We start from the raw sequence: 13,674 nt of genomic DNA, 5'->3' as shown, positions 1-13,674 counted from the left end.
TGGTCAGTTCTGGGCATTTCCCACCTTCAGCTTCACCTTACATCCCAAAATAGCTTTTTCTCGCTGCTTTTCCCTGTGCCTTTGCGTACCTTTGAATGGGCTGACCTGAACAAAGAGCTGCTGAAACACTTTGAGAAATGCTCTGAAGGTGTTGGGACATGGCCCAGCCACTTTGCCCAGGCTGGGCAGTGTGAAGCAGCCCTCTGGCTGGTGTTTTTGGTTTTAGGAGATGCCAGCAGCCTTTCTAGTGCCCAATATGCAGCATGATGCTGCCCCTTGGCTTTGTCCTTGGGAGACTCAGAGAGTGACCAAATACAAAATGGGTGTTCTCAGCAAAGAGACCCCCATGTGTTAATGAGGGGTATTAATGCATTTTGTGAGTTAGCTTCTCCTGAACTTCAGGCTGCCGTATATGAGGACCAGGCCAAAGAAGTCAGGAGGACTGCACCAGTGTACACCCAACTTCATAAAATAGAAAGGAGAGGCCCCTTTTGTCAGGCGATGGCTTTTCCTCAGAAGCAAAATGATACATAATGTTTATATAGTGTTTTGCCTCTTCTAAATGCAGGGTAGACATTAATTGATTCCAGGTTTGCTCTGCGAAGTAGGTCAGCTCTTTCCATTTTGCAGATAAAGGAATGGTGGGGATTGCTGAGGGGCTTCCAGGGGTCAGCGCCGGCACTGGGGCACCTATACAGACCATCACCCTCGCCGTCAGACCACGCTGCCTCCCGAAATATACACCACTTGTGATGTATGTCAAAATCAGCTGTGACTCTGTAAACCCAGCTACATTAAGCCTGGTTCAAATGAAATCTGTTTATGTCTCCAATGCTTGCTGCTGGTCAAAGCAGGACTTAACTAACCTAACGCTGTTTGTTTTCAAAGCCTCTTAGACCTCCGCTCTGACCATCTTGAAGTGAAATATAAAGTACTCACTGGGACCTGGCCAGAGTCCAGGGAACTGTTTCTTGCTCTTTTGCTAGTAGGGCCATTTAGAAAAAGCATTGCACATTTTAAACAGTCACAGAAAAAAATAATTTTAATTCATTTCTGTTTACATAGCATTGGAATCTTGTGAAGGTTTGTAGAGATGATTATTCATGGTTTAAACTGGCTCAGTAAAAACGTTGCCTTGGTCTGGGAACATGAGCCAGTTCTCAAGCCCTGGCACCACTTTAGCCAAGAACTGGCACCGTGGGCTACGCCAGGGCAGCCGCGGAGGAAGGACCCAGTGTCTTGATGGGTCCCACCATTGTGGTTCATTCTGGCATCTTGAAAACAGCCTCCTGCCCCTTCTGCTGATGTTGAACTACTAAAACCCAAAGCCTGGATCTGGGGAAACACCTGGCTCCTGCTGGTTGCCTTCACTTCTGGATGGCCAGCTTGGAGGTGTTGGGTGTACACATGCTCAGAGCACTGCTCAGTCACTACTGTCCCCAAGCTGACCTGCAAAGCCTCCGTCTAGCTTAATTTCATAAATTGGGTCCAGCTTTTTGCAAGCATGGCCCTTTAGTTCTGGTTTGGACGTTGTGTGAATCACCCCGTGCTCTTCCAAAGCAGGTGGAGTCATGCCTCGATGTGCACTAGATGGATGTGAGAGGGGAATCAGGTTCCATATATAGTGCCCTGATCTCTCTCTGACCGGTGGAGGTGATGGGGATGAGCAGGCACACCTGTGTGTTACACACATCCTTGCACGTGTCCATCTGAAGACATAGTTTTAGCGGTCTATTGCACACTGGGATCTTGCCCCTATAAAACTGCTCTTAACTACTTCCCAAGTTACTGACCAGGGTGATGTTGATTTTGTCTTATAACCTAACAGGACTTTGTCTATTTAGTATAAACCTCTACTCACCATAACTTTCTTGTCTATGTATATTGCTGTATGATCATACACTACATGCATGTGTCCGTGGCTGGTTTTTCGACACCCATTGACCTGCTCTCCTAAGCTGCCCATGTTGATTTTGCTTGCCAGCCTGTGTCCACATGCTGCAGAACTTCCACACACAGAGCTGTAATGGTGCTGTGGGGCTCTAGCAGGCTGGCAGCTGCCTGCATGAGGGGTAATACTGCCTGGGAAGAGCCTGATTTGGAGGGTGACAAGCTCCAGGTCCTCCCTCGTGGTATAGCCAGCTCATGTGTGCACTGGGAGGAGGGATCATCCCCTATATCCATAGCACTGACCGCCACTGATCCACTTTCACCCTGCTTTGCCAGCTCAGTTTGAAGCAATGGCTGTAGTAGAAAAGAAAATAGTAATGCAGAAAATGATAGGTGGGAACTAAGTCCATGCCAGCATCAGTTCCTGCAGCATCTAGACTCTACTTTGAAGCTCTGCACTCAAAATGCTGCCTCTGTGATCCCTAGGGATTACCATGCACCCTGGTACTCATCCGAGCGCCAATATTACAAAATGCATAAGCATACGATTTATCCACCTACTTTGCAAGTCAGCCTTGCACAACGGATTACAGGGGTGCTTGGAGGCATGTTGGTGTTAGAGGCTGGATCACTGTTATTATAATACTTCCACCCTGGCTCTAGCTGAAACAAGTGTAGGACTAATCTGACCTCATTAATATGTCCTAAAAACAAGTCTGCAATGTGTGAAACATTACATTTAAAAGAGAAAAAATAATTTATGAGGCTGAAGAAGTTTGGAAGCTTTTGCATACAGACCAGAGACTGGTCTTTTCTAGAGGACTCCCTTGAGTGTCGTGACATGCATTTCTCCAAGGCTGCAGACCCTGAATAACACAGTTACATGGCAGTGAGACACGGATAGAGAAGAGGCTCTCGCTGCCATCAGTGAGTTGCAGTACAGTTTCTGCCTCTGGTGGGACAAGGAACTGGGTGAAAGTTTTGTAACACAGGGCTGAGGAATGCTTCATGTGCTTAGTCATCACCTGTGAATCAGACAAGGAGAACAGGCTTTATTCTGTGAGATGAGCCCATCCCAGAGGGATTTTCCTTGAAAAATGCTCAAAATTTGTTTCAAAAATGTGCTGCTGGGTGGAGTCCAGCCTTGTCCTGCGCAAGAGGGAATCTTCACATGAATGCTGTGTTTGATACGAGGCTCCTAGGCAGCATGGTGCTCTGAAACATAAAAGTAATGAGACCGAGAGCCATCCCTGCCGCCTTGCCAGCAGCAAGGAATATCATAGGGGAGGGTTTAGACTCAGTGGAAACTCCCCTGAGTTCAAGGAGTAGAGAGTCCAGTTAGAAGGAGACTAAGAAAAGGCCCAAAAATGGGCTTTCTGTTCTAATAGGGATAATCACCTGAATCCTTCAGTTCACGCTTTTCCTATGTACCCATGCACGAGCGCTGATTCCAAATGATTAAGTTATTCTGGACTAATGTGGCACGGGAAGAGGATCGGTCCCGGAGTTTTAAGACCTGACATGAGTGATCACAGGGAAAAAAGCAGTTGGGGACAACTGTGATGAGAAGCAACACAAAATCACAAAGCAGCACAGAAGCTAGCTGTAGAAATGTCCACGAAATTGCCATGAATGTTTCATTGCTTACCATTCTCGGCACAGGGTGTACCCTGGGGGGCTTGTTTTCTATCCAGTTTTCCATTTTGCACTGAAATTGAGCACTTATGAACAGATGCCTGTGCAGTTCTATTGGCCTGATGGTCCACTCGACGCACTCTCCTCTGAGATGCTCCCCTGGTAGGCTATGCCTGGTGCCTGCCCCACCACGGGGTTCCTGCCTGCGGGAGCAGATCGGTGATCCGGACAGAGACCTTCAGGATTCAGTTCCTCAGCCCCTGGGCTTAGGTGCTACAAAGAAGAAAATGGTGAAAAAAAATAAAAATTAGGAAATCTGTTTCTTATTTACTGTACTGCCAAGCTGCTGTAAGACTTGCTGGAATCACAATCCCAGAGAAACAGAGTGGAAAGGATTCTACTGTTGATATTGTTGGCTGTGGGAGAGACCTTGTTGCCTGCTGCGGGCTGGGACAGGTGGTGACAGGGATGCGCCTTCTGCTTGCTTGTGAGGGCAAGGAAAACATTTGTAAGTGTTTTGTGTTTCTCCTCAACCCTTTCCAAGAGGGAAACATACTAAATATTGTAAAGAACTGAAGGCAGACTGAAATACTTGGGGAAGGAATACCTGGAGAGACACCTCATGGATCAGTTTTTGGTGGTGATGAAGTGTAAACATGACATCAGTTGTGATGGCAGGATGAAAAATGTCAGATGCTCAGGCTGAAGTAGGTTTTTGCTGGATGTTTCCATGCTCGTGGCATCACCTGAAAGGATCTCCCAGGACTTCCTAACAATGAGGCACCAAGGCAGATGCCAAGGCATTCTCTGCTCTGCAGACTGTGAAGCAGAAGATATTTGGTGGTACCAGGTTGATATCTGGTGGTATCAGGGAGCTCTTTGTAGTGCAGCAAGGTCTTGCATCTGCCATTTCCACCTACAAGCACCTGCATCTCCCCTGGGAACACCACACATCAGCCCCGGCTGCTTGCGTGCGCTGCAACCAGGGAAATCTGAGCAGGGAAAGTTTCCCAGAGACTTTTGGGCCATGACGCCAAGACTCATAATCACCTTGGCAGAAGTGGCCGCAGTTGTTCAAACCTGCCTTCTCACCCGTGACTCAGAATGGAAGTGCCAGAATCGTGGGATGGCTTGGAGCGAAGAGTTGCTTTTAGAGGTTTTTATTTCCATGAAGGCAAGTCTGAAAAACATTAGTGGAGGAGCAAGAGAGACTACAGCAGTGTCAAATCCTGCCTGCTGCCTGTGTGGACGGGACAGTCTCTGGGGTCCCCAGAAATGGCAATGCTGCAGCAGGGATAGCAGCCATATAGTTTGTGGGCAACCATGGGTGAAGTGGGTGAGCCCTGGCTCTGGTGACGTGTCCCACGAGCTGTTCGGGGCATGTCTTGCAGAGGCAGCTTTCATCTGGCAGCCACCATCCTGCTCGGAGCACAGGAAGACAGAGCCTTGACTCTTGCAGGAAGGTCTTGGGGAGCACCAAGCCCCCATATATGCAGGTACATATGTACAGCGTGTCCTGTTTAGGTCAGAAAGCGTCAGGACATGGTTCAGCAGGGTTTCCAGAGCAGAACTTTTGTTATCTCCGAGGATGTCCTGCAGTGAATGCACTTTTGCTCTTGGGATTTTGCCAGTCCCCACCTGGTCTACACAATGGAGCAAAGAGCAGAGCTGAGGGAGGATAAAACCTCAGCATCACTGGCTCAGGGAAAAGGGATGGGAGCTGTTCACACTCCCAGCATCATGTCCTTGCCTGTGACACCCAGCTCCATCTAAGCACACGGACAGAGGCAGCAGGAAGGGCTGGGGGGATGGATGGATGATGATGGAGCTGGTGCTTCACAAAGCCTCTGTAGGAAGGATTTGGCACAGGAACCACTTCTAGCACACTGAAACCATCATGGGTTAATGGTCAGCCTGGGTCCACAGGGTGGCTGAAGTGGTCAGAAACTAGTGCCAGCAGGGATGTTCTGAGGTGGGTATTGGGTCTGTCTGGAGACAGGAATTGAAACCCCAGTACCAAGCTCTTCTCAACCCTGGGGAGGTCCTGTCACCTCCAGACTCCAAGTTCATGGCTCAGAGCCATCTCTCGTTTAGTCCCAGTGAATTACTGAGCCCCAGGAAGCCTACCTTACTGAGGCTTTTGTAGAAGTCAAGGGCTCAAATTGAGCAGGAGCTTGGGGAAACCGTTTCCCTTGTTAAAATAAATGTATTAGTTTAATACGTACCAGGAGAGGATAGGGAGTTCTCCTTGTTAAATATTTACCAGTCAAACCCTGCTGAGGACTTACTTGGAGCAATTCAGCTTTAGTGATTTCCTTCTATTGTGGTCTAGGTCTCCAGCATGGCTGGGAAACCGCCTGGCAGGGCCAAGAGGGCTGGCAGCAGAGCCGAGCCCCGGGCAGCGAAACCAAGGCTGGGCTGCTTGTCATGCCCAGGACACTGCGGAGACTCAGGGGGTCCCCAAATCCTCCCTGGGACACCCACAGGGATGCTGGCACTCACCTGGAACAATGGAGCAAGCAGCCTTGTTCCCGAAAGGGAGTGAGGAACAAGAGAGATGCTCAACAACCAGGTGAAATAAAATTAAAAAAAACCAAACAGTAGAGGCACAAAATGTTGCTCGGTGCATTACCTGCCCTGGCATCCCCTGAGAGCATCCCGATAGTGTTTTCCAGACACACGGCGGTGCATTTTAACAAGGAGTGTAATTTCTCTAGGGCCTGATCCCCTTGGGAGTGTGTATCTTGGAAAATAACCCAAATTGTGAATTATCTTAATTTCCCTAAGATGTCCCCCCTGCTACCTGATGGTGGAGTTAAGCCATGTTCCAATAATCTCCTGTAGTTCAGGATTTCCTGACATAGCTGTTCTATTTATATGAACAGTTTTATATTTATGCTATTTACATGTATATATACTAATTTAACACAAATTTGCTGTAGTAATTTAATTGTAATTTACAAATTTATATTCCAGCAATCTCTGACGGTTCAAGATTTCTTAATGTTGGTAACACATTTTTTTCTAATCAAGCTAAAATCAAATTATTTGTATTTTTGGTGATTCCACACTTCTGTAACCCTGTTGCTTCCCCATAAACTCCCCAGAATAATATAGAAAACGTGAAATACGGGGGATCTTTATGGAAATGCTCAGGACTTGGTCACTCACTCTCTTGAATGCAGCGATTGCAGATTTTCAAGGATCTCATCGGCATGTATTTTTTTAAAGAATTGCTCTATTAATAACGTTAAGAGAAAACAGATGCTTCAGGTTTGCAACCAGAAATGTGGATATTCCAGGAGACATCAATTGTTAGAAGTAAACAACAGCCCTGATTCAACAAAGTTCTTAAGCAGACACTTAAACTTTAAGCATGCACTTAACACGGGCTTCGGTGGGGCGTTAACATATGTTCTGCTATATAAGGGGGGACTTAAGTACGTACTTACAGTTAAGCTTGTGCTTAAGTGCTTTGTTGAATTGGGGCCAATGCTTCAGCTCTCTGTCTCCCTGACACTAACTGTGTCTGACATCCAGGAAATTCAAGCAGGGGTTGCTGTGTTCACCTACCGGCATTTCTTTTCCCTTCAGACAGTGGCTGCAATGATTTTGCAGCACGTTTGGGTGGCAAGGTCAGGCCACCTCAGCCACCTTTCTCCCCCCATCACTCCCCACCCTTTGGGAGCCCCATGTCACAGTGCCCACGGGATCACCTGTGGAGACACCAAGAAACGGTCACACTTGTAAGTCTCTATGAAGACCCCACCTAGAAGTCTTTCATCGCTTTATTTTTATTGGTTTTTAAGTAAAAATATTTTTCCACAATATTCTCTGTGTTCATAAAAGATGTTTGCTTTCTACATGCTCTATTTTCAGTTTTTGTTTTGGTTTTTTGTTGTGTTTGTTTATTTTATCTATTCCTGAACACTAAGTGCACTGTGCAATGCTTTTGCCTCCCTGGTCAACCTCAATGCACAAAAACTTAATTTTCCTTCTTTTTTTTTTTTTCTCTTCTGTAGCTCTTTCTTTTTTTACATCCTCCATCCACTGAGTTGTATGTACCAACAGGTGCATACGAATGGGAAAGGCGTTGGTGCCACAGGTTACTGATGACTTCCTGAACCAGCCTGGATGCTCTAAAATGCTATTCCAGTTAGCTTGAGGCTCTTTTTCTTGGCTGCAGGTTACCTTCATTTCAGACTGAAGTTACTGGGAATGAAGGTCTTCTCATTCTCGTCACTGTCACATCACTGGAAACCCCCAAGCTCAGCTTTCAGTCATTTCTGTGGCTTGGGACCAAATCATCAGAATCTTCTGGCTTTTATTTGCAGTGATCCATGTTTCTCCAAAAACTGAACAGATCTTGTTTCACAAGCCAGGCAGGGCTCAGTGAAAGCAGGGACCAAAGTTGGTACTTCATAGGTGAAGTTCTATGCTTCTTGCAGTCAAAGAGAACTTTTGCATTTGCTTCAATGGGGCTGGAGCTTCTTTCTCCCCAGGACTGCATTTCTGACTGGTTTTCAAACTGTGGGTGAGGCAGCAGCTCTCTGGATCAAAGGAGCCTGTTGGACATCAAACCCACTGCCTTTCCCAGCCCCAGTTTTCTGTCTACATCACCTCTCTACCCAAAAGGTCACGGCTGGAGAAGGATGATTACTGCAAAAGGGAGGATTTTGTTTGACCAGTCAAAGCCAAGTGTGATGAACCTGTGGCCTGGGGTTAGACGTGCCTCAGGGAGCATCATTTAGATACTGTGCTAACCTTTCCTGAATAAAAAAATTAATAAAGACCTCAAGGATCAGCTCTTCACTACTTATTTTCTTTGCAGATGGCAGCATCCAAGTTCCAGTTATTTCTGCCTTGGAAAATAACAAACCCTACCAGAAGAAAATGAATGTGTGTTTGCAGCACAGTTTGGTACCTGGAAGATTCCAGGCTGGAGTGCACACTCCTGATTTATGGTGTACTTGTTAAAACCACTTGTTCTTGTCATAACAAACCAGATCGAAGTGAAGCTGGGTAGAAGGTCTCCTTCTAGTTGGCACTTCATCATGGCTTCTTACTCTGTCTTAGGTTCTGGGGGTTTACAGTTATATAAAACTTAATGAATCAGTATACTTTAGATTTCCTTCCTAATGCATATGGGTTCAATTAACTACACTGTTTGCTTATTTAAGCGTTTTCATTAAATTGCTTTACTATATTTTCCCGCAATTGAAGGGGAACATGGTGGGGCTGATACCATCTGCCACCATCAGCTTAGCAGGACCTTTTGTTTTGTTCAGACCCATTCTTTTTTATTAGAAGAGATCTTCCTACCCCAGTTCCCTGTGTGCCACGCACTTATTGCATTCTCCTCTTCTGACTGCAGACTGATAAATAAAAAGCTTGTGTAAGGACCTTCATATATGGTGTTATTTTAAGGCTCTCTTTTACAAGATCAGGTTGTGCTTTGCTCCCCCTTCTCTCCCCCTACTCGCAGATCCCTTTTTGCTCCAGCTTGTGAATAAATAATTGTTGCTATTGCAATAGCTAGCGGCTCTTGCTGCCCGGCTCTGCGGGGTGGGGGATTGCTTTGGCTAAAACACCCGGCCAGGATACAAGGCTCAGCCCAGGACAACAAGGGCAAGGCAGGAGAGGCTTTTCCTTGTTTTTAAGGAATAGCAACCCTAGTTGTCTCACCAAACCTTCCTGAAGATGGTGGTCTCCCTGCCAGTGTCCCATGGCTTCATTTTTGGATTCAGTGCCATTAAGATGTCCTGCACTGTCCCCCCCCCAGCACAGTGTTTTATTAATATTACATTCCTTCTTGTTGTTTTAACCCATCCTTTCAAGCTGCATCGTGCCAGCATAAGTGTTCACCGTGAGCAGCCCTGTGCTTCTCAAAGGGCTGCCGGTCCCAAGGGGCTGCTGCTGGCACCTCACCGAAAAACCTTACACCACCACAGGGATGCCCGTCAGGGACTGACAGTGCCTTGTCCCCATTTGACAGACAAACTAAACTGAATAAGCTCACCCCGTTAGTTTGGGATGCAATCCACAGGTTATTAAACAAATCAAGTGCTTTTTAGACAATGCTAATAGGAAAAACACCTCCTGAAGAATATAATGGAAGAAGAAAAAAAACATTTGTCCTTGAGGGCTCTTGTCCAAAGGCCGGCTTTTTGATTTGGAAATGCAGCGTTTAATATTGCATCGGTTATCTGCCATCTGCCGCTCAGGGAACAGAGGAAGGCATGCTCTGCTCCCGGAGCAAACCGATATTTTGCAATATAGTCTGGGAGGAAAACACCCTGACATTTATAATTTTCTGTTCCCTGCTACAGGCATTTTGTGTAAGGGAAGATGTAAAGAGAATAAATAACTTGCCCTAAAGGTACACAATGAATCTGTGGCAAGGCCGACAAGAGAAATGCTTTTAACTATTGCTTGCAAGAGCCTTGCCCAAGCAGTAATTTCCGTAGGCTGATCATAGCCTCTTGTCCTCCCCAAAGTCTAAGGAAAATGCTTTGGCTGGGAAAGACCAGAGGATGATGCTTTGGGACCCTCACCCAGCCTGTACCCCTTTTGTAGAGGGGTTTCAGTTTGTGGAGCAATGTACCAGATCAAACAGCTCCAAGAATGAAAAGAAATACAAGGAAAAGAAAGAGAGAAAGAGAGAAAAAGAAGAAGAAAGAGAGAGAGAAAGAAAGGGAGGGAGAAAGAGAGAAAGAGAAAGAGAGGAAGAGAGGAAGGAAGGAAGGAAGGAAGGAAGGAAGGAAGGAAGGAAGGAAGGAAGGAAGGAAGGAAGGAAGGGAGGGAGGAAAGAAAGAAGTAAAGAAGGAAAGAAAGAAGGAAAGAAGGAAAGAAAAAAGGAAAGAAGGAAAGAAAAAAGGAAAGAAAGAAAGAAAGAAAGAAAGAAAGAAAGAAAGAAAGAAAGAAAGAAAGAAAGAAAGAAAGAAAGAAAGAAAGAAAGAAAGAAAGAAAGAAAGAAAGAAAGAGAAAGAAAAAGAAAGATAGGTTTTCTGATTCTTGTTGTTTTCTTTTTCAATGAAAAATGCAGCAAAGGCAACACAAAGTTTACAAAACATCACAAAGTTGCCAAATTAACCTTTGGATGGAAAGGGAGAAAAAGAAAAAGAAAATAAAATTAAAAAAAAAAAAAAAGGATCAGCTGGAAAAACACCAGCCAGGACCCTCAGCAGTATCCCCATACCCCTTCACTCTGCCGATGCCCGCTGGGACCCTCATCTCTGCAAACAGCCCTACAGGCAACTGGTTGATTTTGTCAAAATTGTAAGGAATCACCTGAAAAAAATCCAAACTGGTGAAGAGACCTAAACTGGTGCAGAGCCTGGGCTCTGAGAAACTTTCTGAGAGAGTGGCTTGAGAGCCCTCCCAGCTCCGACTGACCTCTGGTGCCTTTTCTTCTTGAAGTGAGGCACAAAATAAATTAAAGCTGCTGGCTGTGGTAAACATTCCCTCCAAACATGCCTGTTCTTGATAGCCCAAATGTAGATATTCAAATGTGGAAGAATTGAAGAAAAAGGAGAAAGAAATAAATAAAAAAAAAAAAAAAAAAAAAGAGAGAAAAGGAAAAAACCCGACGCTTCCAAGACACTAAAAATAGACTCTGATCACTTACCAAATGGTAAAATGAAAATGATTTGCTTTGAATAGTCTCCAGAAAGGCTCAGATACAATGTCTTGTGGAGCAAAATTGAATCAGTTGAAAGTGCAGACGCCAGCTCAGCCTAATCCCTCCCAGCTGCTTTGCTTTGCTTTTTTTCCAACAAGCAGCCCCTAAAAGTCGTCTCCCTAATCCTGCAAACTGAAATTCAATCTCGTTTTTTTTTTTTAAATCAAGTTTCAAGCCTGGGGCTTGCAGGGTGGGGGAAGAGGAGGAGGGAGGGCTTTGGGGTTGCCTCCTTCCCCTCGCCCTGACTGCAGTAAACACAGCCTTGAGTTCAAGGAAAAGCTTTAGACTACAATTCACTTGGCTTGAGCCAAACACACAAATCTGATGCCTTTAAAGCCCCTCCAGCAGACGACAGATAGCTTTGAGATGTTCACTAAATGGCTGTCTGGTTGCTGCCTTTTTTGTTGTTGATTGGGGGCCCAAGGAAATCTTGTCTCTGGGTTGTTTCTCTCTTTTTTTTTCTTTTCTTTCTTTCTTTTTTTTTCTTTCTTCGTTGTCTGCTTAATCAGTGGATTTGGGTTGGGCATTTACCTAATGCAAAGACCAAGACAAATGATTTCTCACACAGACTGGTGATTGTGGCCAGCAGTGCATGTATGGGCTCCGCTATCTCAGTGAATATCCAGAGGTATTTATGACACTTTCCCAAGAGTTTCCCAACTCCTGCCCTCCTCTCCCCCGGCTCCTATGACTTGCAAGGACTCAGCAAAGTCACCCAGGGCATCCTGGTCCTCAGCACTTTAAAGATTTTCACCCTTTCAGCCTTGCAGGTTGGCCCTGCAAGACTCTTGTTTGAACCAGGTCAAGAAGAAAGAAAAAAGATGACTAAGAGTGAGAAGAGGGAGAGTATCTATTTTTCAGTATAGAAACTCTCCTAGGAACAGCTGCAGGCAGGTGTAGATTTGTCTGATCAAGGAAAGGTACAGAGTACCACAAAAAAATAGGAAATCAAACTTGTAAGGAGAGAGTGGAGAGTTCAGGTGGGAAACTTTGATATCGGGTCTCTTACCCTGATATATACAATAAAAGACATATCTGCATAACACCACTGCAGCTGCCACACCCTGCAGATGTTTGAAGTTGGAAAAATCCATCCCATAGCACAAAATTCACATATTTCAAAAATGCAGAGATTATTATTTTGTCTGTTCCTAATGTCCGCTTTTCTTCAGCTCATTGGCATTATAGTCTTGACCCCTTCACCAGGGCAAACCTCTACTTTTTTGTGAATGACTGTTATTTCTGATTTGAGACACCTGGGGTTACATGACATTTACTCAGACAATATCCATTCTTGCTCTCCACATCCCTATACCCATCGCTTTGATACAAGGCTAGGTCACCAAGAGTGATACAAACATTATTCCTGAAAGTTACTCTGAACTATGTTCCCTCTTGTATAACAAAGGACAGCAGGTTGGGCTCCTGGACCAAATGGCCACATGGTGGTTGCTGGATTTTATAGTGTAAACTGGTGAACTGATGGACAGTTTAGATGAACATACAAGAATAAATGGGCAGAGAGATACAGACAGTTACATGGGGGATGGATGGACCAGAATAATTGGCATAATGATATAGACATATACGGGGTCTGTATAGAAGATGGTAATTTGATATTAATCCAAAAGAAGCGATGAAAGGAAAGCATGTGAAGAAAAGAAAAAGGGAAAATGGATGTAAAGAGGAAGAGGTGATCCACTAGAAATACTGGAAATGTTCTGGGGTTGGGTCAGCTGAGTAGAAATTGGATTGATGGGTGGATGAAGAGATGGGTATGTATACACGCTGAAGAGATTACTAACTGAGCTTGTTTTAGTTAGAAAGATTGACTAGAGAAACCTGTAGAGAGCAGACTAATGAATTAAAGGCCAAAAGAGGAAGAGATTAGATTGAGATGGACAGGTTTATGGCAGATAGAACATGTGTTGTCTGGGTAAAAGGATGGAAAGATAGTTGGAATGGTGGAATAAATATATGATTAATACAGCCAAAAAAATATGTGCTGATAGGGTGAATAGGGCATTGGTTATGGGGAATGGAGATAGAGGGCGGAACAGATAAGAGAAGAACAATAATGGAGTTAATGGATGAGTGGTTAATAGAATAAGAGGTGAGCAATACCCATAGAGAGGGTCATTGAAACTCCCTGCAAATACAAAGTCAGAAAAGTGTGAAAAAGGTGATGTACAAGACATAGATGAGAGAAGGAAGTATTGGGTAGATGCATACAAAAACAAAGGTAAAGTGCACGGACAAGAGAGGAGATATGTGAAAAATCAGAAAAAAAAAAGCACTGAAGAAAGAGTCAGACAAAATAGGCATGGAGTAAATAGGTTACATGTAAAATTCATAAAGAAAAAAGAGATTATGGTAAAAAAAACAAGCTTGGAACAATTAGCGAACTAACAAGTTGGACTAGGTATTGGGTAGATAAAGAGACAGAGGAGTATTCATGAGTTGGGAGT

The 13,674-nt window shown here is 44.8% G+C and overlaps 1 long non-coding RNA gene across 1 annotated transcript; it reads right to left on the bottom strand.

Moving 5' to 3' along the window:
* Positions 1–1,014: 1,014 nt before the first annotated feature.
* LOC110359594 (uncharacterized) lies at positions 1,015–11,288 on the bottom strand. The gene is made up of 4 exons (XR_002414883.2): positions 11,153–11,288; positions 3,539–3,798; positions 3,289–3,406; positions 1,015–3,105 (listed from the first exon to the last, which is right to left on the bottom strand). It is a non-coding gene; the product is annotated as an uncharacterized LOC110359594 (long non-coding RNA).
* Between the last annotated feature and the right edge of the window lie 2,386 nt (positions 11,289–13,674).

This window comes from Columba livia, chromosome 14, assembly GCF_036013475.1.
Source record: "Columba livia isolate bColLiv1 breed racing homer chromosome 14, bColLiv1.pat.W.v2, whole genome shotgun sequence".
In the NCBI taxonomy this organism is placed as follows: Eukaryota; Metazoa; Chordata; class Aves; order Columbiformes; family Columbidae; genus Columba; species Columba livia.
This window is presented reverse-complemented; position numbering and strand designations above follow the sequence as displayed.